Source organism: Bombus affinis, chromosome 18, assembly GCF_024516045.1.
Source record: "Bombus affinis isolate iyBomAffi1 chromosome 18, iyBomAffi1.2, whole genome shotgun sequence".
In the NCBI taxonomy this organism is placed as follows: domain Eukaryota; kingdom Metazoa; phylum Arthropoda; class Insecta; order Hymenoptera; family Apidae; genus Bombus; species Bombus affinis.
This window is the reverse complement of record NC_066361.1, coordinates 619,757-630,636: the sequence shown is the minus strand read 5'-3', so window position 1 is coordinate 630,636 and position 10,880 is coordinate 619,757.

Genomic DNA, 10,880 nt, shown 5'->3' with positions numbered 1-10,880 from the left:
CGTTGAGTGGGCGTTAATGTCTCCGTGGACCAGTGACGGACAGGCGCCCAAGCGTCTCGCACAAGCCGCAAGCCCGTTCAGGAAGGAGGCGTACTCCGTCCGGCTGATTGGGCGACACGTATACTGCCACCACGGCTAAGTCGCCCCATTTCGCGGCCACGAAGCCCCATCCCAGCTCGATCACCGAGCACAAAGGGCTTCCCGCGCTGACGTTCCAGAATATGGCAACCGAGGCGGTTAGGTCCCCAGCACCCCGTGACGTGTCGGGGATGCTGTATGGCTCGGCCACCGCTGTCAGACCAATAAGCCGCTCCTCCGGGTTCTGGAACATTAAGTCCTGGGCCCGGCGGGTGCGGTTCAGATTGCACTGCAGGAGCAGTTGTTCTCCTCCCCTTCTTCCGTTTACGTAGGGGAAGGCTCCGCTTCTATAGCCTCCTCCGGGCCGTTCCCCTCGCGTTCGGTGCATCCGACTTCTCCATCCTTTTTTCTGGCCTTCCCGGGGCCAATAGGCGGCGGCGTCGTTTTCTTCCTCGTAGCCGAGTCGCCGCCATCGCCTGGAACGATCTTTGCCACTTGTGAGGCCCTCTTCTTACGGACCGGCGGTTTGCATTCCGGCGAACCCATGCCATGTGATGCTTGCAATCCCAGGTCCGTGCACACCGGACACTTAGGTACTCGCGCCGAGCAGTCCCTGGCGCGATGTCCTTCTTCCCCGCATCGATAGCAGCGCTCCGACCGGTCGACCACCGACTTGCAGTCCCTGCGCACGTGACCCGGCTCCACGCAGCTGAAGCCCTGGAGCTGACGCGGCGGCAGAAGGGTAGCCCTCGCCGTTGACCAATCTATATTGATCTTGCCTCCCGATCGGGCGTCCCCTCCTCTCTTGATATTCCTGGCCGCGGTCAGCGGGCAGCGTAGCCACACCGACCCGTGGCCCCGAGGAGCGTAGCGTATGGGTCCCACACTGACCTCGTCGGCGCGGCAGCCCCCGGCCTCGGCAACGGTGGCCGCCACCTCCACCGGGGTGACCGATTTGTCCAGACCGGTCATCGTTAATTCGGCCGTCCTGCGTGGCATGGTCACCTTGACGGGTAATTCCTTTAGCGTGGCCGCCATCCTTTCGGCCAGTCGGGATGCTTCACTCCCAGCGTCCTGGCCTGATATCTCGAACAGCATCGCCCTGTGACTGCCTTCCTGAGTCTCGGCTCCTTGATGTCAAGTTCGGAGAGCTGAGTTTCCCTCATCACTATTGACATCGCCTCCCTGTACGAGAAGACCGAGTCGTCCCTCACGGTGAGCAATACCGCTGCACATCGTGGGGGTCGGGGAAGGCCGAGTACCTTCTTCTCTCGCGTGTCCCGTCCACCGGCGGTACGTCCCTTCCCATTCGTGGCAGTCCGCGCTCCGTCACCACCTCTCGCTCCCTGCATGAATTCTCGATCCGCGCGGGGACGCACCGGGGACCGAGCGGCCATCTCCGCGTAAGTCCGCATCTTTATCCCCGACCTCCGCCATCCCCGGCCGTCGCCCCGCGTGCCGAGACCCCTGTTCGCAGCGTCGATGACGACAGAGCCGGCGGTACTCGCCCCCCGGATCTTGCGCCCTCGGTCGGCGCCTGGGCCGTTGGGAGAGGTTGCGCTGCTGGCTTTCTGTTCTTTCGCCTAGCACCCCCCCCCCCCACCCTGTGACGGTCGTGAATCCTGCATCGTCACGACGACTCAATGGTCGACCGCGAGGTATCTCTGGACACCCGGAACCGTGCTTGCACGGTTCATGCGATGGCGGCAACATCCGTATTTCGGAGGATCGCTCCCGCTGGCTTTATGTCCCGTCACCACTCATCTAACTTGCGGAGGAATAGGTTCTTGAGATCCTCCAGCGGATCTCGAGGTCTCGGGCCACTGTGTCTGGGTTTGTCCGCTTCCCTGCTGTTGGTGCTAACCCCCAGCCCGTCGGGACAGCGGGAGCAGCGCGACGCTGACCAGGATCGCGGGGTTGGCTGGGGTAGCGGGTCCATAGTCATTCCCGTTGGGTCCCCCGAGGACTTTTTAATTCGTCCCCCTCGCAGAGGTAATCCCCCCTTTTGTCCCTCGATCTAGCTGTTAGGGCCCTCGGCTGTTTTCTCCGCGCGCTCACTAGTCAGCCGTTCCACCGTCTCCCGGAGACGGTTAACCTCCCTTTCCAAAAGGTGCACCCTCCTCCGCAGGTATGCGCCTACCTCTTCCACCTGACTGTGGGGCGGTTTCGCGCTCTCCCTAGTCGCATGTTCCTCGACCGATCCGATCCCCGCCCCATCGCTTCGCGCCATGTCGCTGTCGTCGGCACCGCCGCGGTTGGCAACGGCGGCCGCTATTGTGGTAGCGTCACTCGGACCGGTAGACACTCGGCGTCGGTGTCGGTGTCAGTGTTCACCCCGCGTCTCGCACCGCTCTTCTTCCTTTCTCCCGGGGCCGGCAGCCATGCGGAATCCGAATCCCCCGCGGAATTGTGTCCCGCCGCCGAGTACAGCGTACCGTGTCGCCGTCGCCACCGTTGGCAGCGAAGGCGGCCAAGGCGGCACCCTCTGCGCTTCCTGAGATCCTGCGATAAGGCCGCTTGCCCAGCGCCCCCCGCAGCGGCCGGAGAGGGAGAACACAACGGCGTTTCGTCGTCGGCGGATCCAACCCCTCCATCGCCTCCGGCCTCACCACGTGAAGCTCCCATGTCTTCCTCGCTAGACGCAAGAGAGCGACCGGGGGGCTGGCGGCTCACCCGCGGACGGCCACGGTTGCTTGATGACGACGCAGCGGGGCCCGCTTTACAACCAGCGGCTCCGCCGGTACTTGGGAATCTCTCCCCTACACCGTACACAATTCTCTGTTTCGTCTTGCTATTCATGACTTTTTTTCAGTATTAACGAGGTCGTCAACTAAAGTATCCATCCTGGTGCCACTCACTCTTTCGCACCCTACCCCAGTCAAGGCCGGTGCAGGGTGACGGAGGGCTCCACAAGAAGGTGAGGTGAGTGGTCTTGGCAGGTACGGGCCCACCAACTTCTCCGAAGTTCTCCGCACCTAATCGGCCACTGGCGGGTGCCCAAGGCGCCGATCAGCCACCGCCCCGCTATAGGAGAACATTAGATTCATCGGGGTTTCCGAGGACGTGGTCCTACGCCCTGGGAGCCCGCACCCGCCTCGTGCTCCCCTGGCTTCTGTAACTGGAACAACTATGGGAACTCTGTTAACAAGAATAATATAGCAGACTGGATTCTACCTACGACCTGGATCTTGAGATGGAATGATGATGGTCCTTGAGAAGGGGAAAATGGTGGAAGAGGATGTTTTTGGAATAGATGTTTATTAATAGACTACAGGTTTTTATGCATTTATTGGTCAGAAGCTGCAAATACACGTAGAATACATATAACATGCGAAAATATATAAAAGGTTTAAGGCACGATATTTCTTGTTATATTTAGTAGTTAAGTTATTTACATTCCACTCTTCTTATTTTATATTCATAAAAATATGAATTTGCATAAACATCCGCAGTCTGTTTAACAGGGATGCTTCAAGTGAGGTGATGGATGGAAGAGATATTAAGTGGAGATGATTAAAAGACAGCACGGAGATACGAGAAGTACCGCTCTCTATAGTTGACCATATTTATCATTCTGTCATGTTTACATATATAACGCTTGTGGTGAATAGGCGTGCTTATCTCTCTTGCATTGTCTATGTACTGTGCAGTATTGTGCAGAAATTAGAAGATGACTGAGCAAAGGAATGCGGGTCTGATTTATTACTTCTGATAAATCCGATACAATCTTAAAGATACGCATGCGCATTATCACAATCAGATTACATATGTAGTGTAATGCAGAGTGTTTACTCGACCATTCGCGGAGAGACGCGATCGCGAGAAAGCACGTCAACGGGAGTCGTAAATTCTCGTTACGATTAGATAATCGACGACACGAACTGATCGATTCCCTGATTTCTGTTACGATAATAGGGGTGGTTCAATTAAGTCTACACTGAATTAACAGGTATAAATTAATGCTTATTCCAACAACTTTGTAAAGATGATAATTACACTGATGCGTATGTATAAGTTAAGTAAGTGATTGATTTAGGGTTAGAAACCCGATAATGACATGTTGACTATTCTAACGATGAAGAATAAGTAAAGTAAATGTGACGATGCTGTGTCGGAGGAAAGCTAGTGTTGGGTGTGTTTAACGCAAGAGACCATCGGATTTGTTGATGACAATTTTGGTTAGGAAAGTGAGCGCAGTATACATTGCTTTTGATTGGATAAAATAAGGTTGGTGGACTAGGAAGGGTATTAGCCGTCCTCGATAGAAAGTTGCTAGTGTGAAGCACCATACGCGAGAAAAACTAACTTTCCCGTGTCTTCCCGTAGTGAACAATAAGCTTTAAAAACGATTCAGTAAAGAGATGTTTGTTCGGTCTGAAGGACCTTAGCTAGAAAATTCCTGAGATTTATGATAGGTTCTTAAGAGTATTGAAGGTACGCAATAAGGATGTGCGGACATCTGGTTGCCATCTTGCCCGCGGTGTGTGGCCTGGTCTAGGTCGAGTGTCGTCGACGTAACAACGAGCAATGGCGAATAGCACGTAATTGGTTTGCCCCTCTGCTATGTCATTAACAATCTTTTCATGAAGGATAGCGATGATATGGACTGGTGCACATAGTGCGACAGATAGTGTTGTGTGATGAAAATTAGAATAGAAGAAAACAAGAAGAGTTGAATATAGAATAACAGGTAGGTTGAGTTTCATAGAAATTAGAAACTAATTGCAAGGATTTTTATGAGATAGGAAATTTATAGGTTTAGAAGAATATACCTAATTCAAGTGAAGAAATGTGCCACGAACTTATTTCTGAATTAGAATCCAAATTAATTTGAAGAATTTTATTGGTATACTTTTTCATTGGTGGTTTTTAACTATTACTTTAATTCTACATAAATTGTATAGCATTAGCCTTGTAAATAATCCCGTACCGTAGTATGATGAGAATATAAAATAGACCATATAAAGGAATACAATAATAAGTCTTTGTCTGAAATTATTACAAAAGTCAATTCTTTGAAGTCAACTGACAAATAGAGTAAAATAGTGGAAAGAAAATGGTTCAACACGTCGACTTAATGTCGAAAATAATGTGCTTCTGAAATGGGAGTCTAATTGAAAGGCAGTGCACCAGTGTTTCGAGACCGCCAAACCAAACGGAGCTTTTCTAGTTTACAGCCACTTGCCTGCGAAAAAATAAAACAGTGATGATACGGAAGAAATGTGCGGACATATGGTGGAAAAATGCTTATTGCAGTGTAAACCTCGTTGCAAGAAGCGTTCAAAACGTCGAAGGGAGATGATCCACCGTTAACGAAGATATAAAGGATCGCAAAAGGACGAATCCCACGAAAGATTAAAATTGGATTATTACTTTAAATTAGATTATACTTCGTTTACACTATCGTCTAGTATTTTAATATCCAACTGTGGAATAATTAGAAGCAGCGTTTACTCTATTTCTATAAAATTCGTAAACTGTAACGATAAGACACGAGGATGAGACTTTTTACCATTTTCCATGTATAGTACTACGCAGATTTTTTAAGATTTAAATAGCACAGCTTGCATTAATAAAGACAAGTTTCCTATCAATTCAGAAGGATCTCCTTGATCTAACTTATAATTAAAAAATGAAACTAAAAGACATAATCTAATCAATTTGAAGGAAACATTGGTCGTTCCTCGAATGTCGTTTTGTCTTTATTATCCAATAAAACATTCCTCCATTCGAACAAACTCCTTGCTATTGCGCTTTTATAACGGCAAACAAAATTTGTCCCGTTAAGTGTATAATATTAAATGGTCATAAAAATCGTCCAAGTTGTCGAGTATACCGATCGTTGTTCCTCCTTTCTGCGTTTAATATGAAACCTAATCGGGAAGAACGCAGGGACGAAGTACGAGTATGACACAAGAAGTTCAAGAAGAAGATAATGGTGAATCGCTTTACGTGTAGATTCATACAGAACGTTAATTCTTACTTAAAAGCGAAACAAAACGGCGGTACTAAAGATTAAGAGAGCGATGTTCACGGTTGAAGCGGTTGATAAAATAAACACTGTGGAAGTAAACGGAAGAGAATGTGGAAAGCGTGGAATTCGGAACAACGACAGACTACGTTTACGAGCGTAGCACGATTCGGTTCGCGCGTGAAAATCCGGTCAAGGAGACATTGACGATGATCGGCGTCGTCCCGTGTGAATCTTGGAATCTCGATTGGCAGAGATCGATCGTATTTAGTACACGCTGGTAAATGATAAGTGGTATTCAGAACAGAAAGCAGCGACTTCGAACGGGAAATAGCTTTATTCCAAGATATTTATTCCAGTGATATTGCACTTTCAACCTATCAAAAATTGAACAAGATTTTCTACATAATAACGTAACATAATGACTCTGTATATGAAGAGTATTCTACCCCTGCTCCCAGAGGGACGAACGTTGAGAAACACAAGCCTCGAAAATATAGTTGATAGAGCGAGTATAACCAGGTATAAATAATATAAATTAGCGCATTTACTTCTATTTACGCATGAGGCGTGTCTATTCAAACAGTGAAGTAAGTTTAGTTTACATTGACCCCAGTAGAAAATTCTAACCTTCTCTATCCTTTAATCTTTCTTTGCCTTAATTACCGCGTTACACGCGCAACAGAATTCTAATTATACGAAGCGTACAACAGATATTATATTATAGTAAATTATATAAAACTAGAACAGGGTCGCGTTACAAAATTAGAAATTAGACCGCGCAACGTTTGAATTAATTCAACCTATTTCCTCCATAAAACGAATTACAAAGGAGGTAATTACATATTTCGGAAGCAGTGTAGAAAAAGTAGTCAAGCATCGACGTGAAATGCATTCTTCTCCCTTTCCGTCTCATGACCCGCCCGCGCGAATTAATCTCATAAACCAATTGCCTGCTCCAACATATTCGCAAAATTTTTCCCTAGATCCAGTTCTCGTCTTAAAAATAAGTAAAAAAAATTCTTCTTGGACCTTTTTAGCCGCGGTTTCTTTCGTCTCCGTAACCATTGTCTGTACCATGAAACAACGAATATTTAAACGTTAAGAGTGACACCGTACGGAAACCATAGCGGGGACGTATTCATCCTTTCAAAATTATGTTTATTTTTTATTTATTAGAATTTTCAGTAACTTCATTTGGCGTGATACAATGACATGGTTTATAATAGTTTTATATTGTTGGTTCTAGTAGGATCTAAGGATTTAATCTAAAGGGTATTTTCTTTTTAGTCTGCGGATCTGGTCAGTCGTGTCAAGTAGTTGGGTGACTAATGAATTGTGGTGGTTGTCGACTCTTGCGTTATATCTGCTTCTGGACTTGTATATTTCATCTTTGACTGTAGGTATCTTGAGGTCGCGGTGGATTGTTTCGTTGGTAACATACCAGGGTGCATTTATTAGGGATCTTAGCGTTTGCCATTAGAAGCGTTGGAGTCTTTCAATGTTGGAATTACTTGCTGTTCCCTATAGTTGGATTCCGTAGGTCCAGACAGGTTTTACTACGGGCTTATAGAGCGTAATTTTGTTCTACGTGCTTAGGTTGAAGCAACGGCCAATGAGCCAATAAAATTTTTTGAGTTTGTCCCTGAGTGGTTTAGATTTGTCTACGATGTGTTGTTTTCATGTTAATCTCCTGTCCAGAGTCATGCCCAGGTAGCTGACTGTGTCATTGTTAGGAACTGTTATATCGTAAATGGAGGCCTGTGGACAGGTCTGTTTTCGCAGCGTGAAGGTTACATGTGTGGATTTTTTTTTCATTAATTTTGAAGCCCTATTTATGGAACCACTTTTTCATTGAGTCGAGACCTCGCTGGAGAGTGGATGAGACAATTATTGGGTTGGCGTGGGACGCTAATAGCGCTGTGTCGTCAGCAAATGTTGCTATAGTTATTTCTGTCGATATTGGTAAATCGGCAGTGTAGATGGAGAACAGGAGAAGTTGTAGCCGTGTATTTTGAGGTAGTTTTTGTCGGTGAAGTGGGTTGCAGATATGAGCATTACGTCAATTTCCTGTTGTTTTAAGAAGAGTTCTAGTTCAAATTTGTGCTGAGCTAGACCGTTCGTGTTCCACAGAGCTATACGCATTGGTTTTATTTTGCTTCTGTGCGTATTAATTTATCCATGAAGAGTGTAAGTAGTGACAGTAAGTTTTTAATTTGCTCTGTTTGCTTCTCTATTAGTTTTTCGAGTCTGGTGAAGTTGTCTGTATTTTGTGGGGTGGGAACACTATTTTCTGAGTATACACTGTGGGTTTTCGTATTGTTTATATTTCCTTGTGCTGCCCGGGCTCAGGAGATTGATGGTGTGGAGAATTTTTGGGGACTAGGTTCTTGTTTGGTTATCTCCTTGGGTCTGGGTTTATGGTACTTATTATTGTGCAGTGTTTTATAGGCTAAGCATCCTTTATAGTTCGCAGGATGCTCTCCTTGATAGCGGATGCACTTCGCGGGGGTTTCTGGCGATTGAGTGCATTGATCAATGGGGTGATTACCTGCACATTTTACGCACCGGAAATTATGGTGGCAGTATTTCTGCGTGTGGCTGTATCTTTGGCACCTTTTGCATTGTACTATCTCTTTCTTTATAAGAGGTGGTTCGGTCTTAACTATAGAGTTCATCAGCCGATTGACGTTGTAGATTTCTTTGTTATTTTCTTTTTGTTTTATATCGATTAAAAATAAGGATAGTGGGTTTTTTGTGATTCTATGCCTAATGTTGCTGATGTTAGTTACTTCGTGGCCGTGCATTCACAGTTCGAACTTTAGTTCGTCTAGATTGACTGAGTGGTGGATGTTGCGTAGCACCACACGAAATGGTCTTTCTTGTTTGAGCTGTTATGTGTGGAGGTTTGCATTCAAGGTTTTTAGCAATTTTGTTATTTTTCTATAGGCGTCTGGGTTGGTTGGCAGAATTTTTACACGGTTGTTACTGATTTTCAATTTATATTCCTCTTTGCTGATATCTTTTTCGATAGTCTTTGTCATTGTTTGAATGTCAATGACATCGTCACTGAAGATTGGCGGGGGAGGGGGAGTTTTTTTGGGTATGTTGTCTATTTACCGCTACGGTTATGTCCATAGCGTCTACTGTTGCCTCCAGTATCGCGAATCTGTTGTGGGTGGTCACTTGGCTAGCTGGTGGGTTGGTTCGACTCTTGTTCGCATTCGTCTTGAATGTTTCCAGCTTGCGTTTCTGTGTGTCCAGGTCGTTTGCAAAGAGGGGTGTTTTGCCCCTTTGCCACGTGGGAGGAAGAGCGGCGCTGTTGTAACGTAGCTGCGGAGAGCCCGTTTGAGATGATTGAGCCATTATCAATCTAGTTATTTCAATATAAAATAACTAGTAGAGATGCTGTGATTCAGGTCAGAGCTTAGTAGCGTTGGATTTTTCACTAGCACGTTTGCGAACACTTGGCTAGGTTTGTTAGATTCGCTTTCGACAGGTGGGCATCATGTGTAGTTTTGTGCACTTCACAGGCCTCTGGACACACGTCTGCACGCTTCAGCACTCACCAGCAAACTGACGAAATTATGTGACTCCATTTTGCACATAGGTCTACTGATTCGTAAGATCAAACACGATCGATAATGTTGCTAACCGACAGATGTCTTGTTAATAAATGATATTGTTCGTACCATACAAATATTAACAACATTACTGATCGTGTACGATCAACATTGAAACGATTATTGGTATTGTGGTTGGAAATTGACGAACCTTCAGATACATATTTTGAAATATTAAATATATATAATACCAGAGTATTGATAATAGTATTTATTGGCTGTGTAATTTCGAAGTGTAATATTTTATGAAACAATCTGCGTAATGTTGCATCTACATTGGATTTGTTCGTAAATAATTTATAAATCGTAAATTGCACGCGAGCTCTAGCGTTGAAGAATTAGATTTCGGGTCAAAATGAAAATCTATCCATATTCTTACCGTTTCCTGGAAATTAAGTTAAGAATACACAAAAGTAAATACGATCAAATGAAGAATCCTTCATACTCTACTATAAATGGATAACCAATTTGACTAACTGCATAGCGCAAGATATGTAATTCGAAATCTATTGGTCACTGTATATATACGGTAACCTATGAAAATATTTAAACGCTTATAGAAACTTTGCTATGCATGACATTTAGAATCTGAAAATGAACAGAAATATATATATCGTGTCTCTACGAGTATAATCATCGTACGCTAAATCGTAACTAATATTGTATCACGTCTAATCGTGTAAGATATTGAGAACATTACTGTCAATCTCCATTAACCAATACCATTTTATTATTAATCGTACGAGCTTTTAGTCCAACCCTCTTCCGAATCAATTTTTTATCCCTTTTTTCGTTTCCTATTGCGAAGGGAGCCGAGAAAGGCTCCAATGGTACAGAAGTCTCAAGGCGGAAAAATTTGGTTGATACTGCGCCGGGAGCGGAAACAGACACGCGAGGTGCAAATAGAAATACCATCTGCCGAAACACGGTATGTGATATAGTAACGCGGAAAATTTTAGAAATTACTTACTTCTAACGGAAGTATATCCGACAGAGGGACATACAAATACGAACTTAGAGACCTTTATGTATCCACGCTCCATCTGCCAACACAGTTACAAAAGTTGCGGTTTACTTATAAAGTAATTGATGATTTATGGGGTATGTGAGGGTTGTTATTATACATAGGTTGATAGCTCTTGTTGTGACGATTGGCTTTGCTTATAGATTACGACTAGCATTTTTTCTAAACTATGCTCTTTATTTAA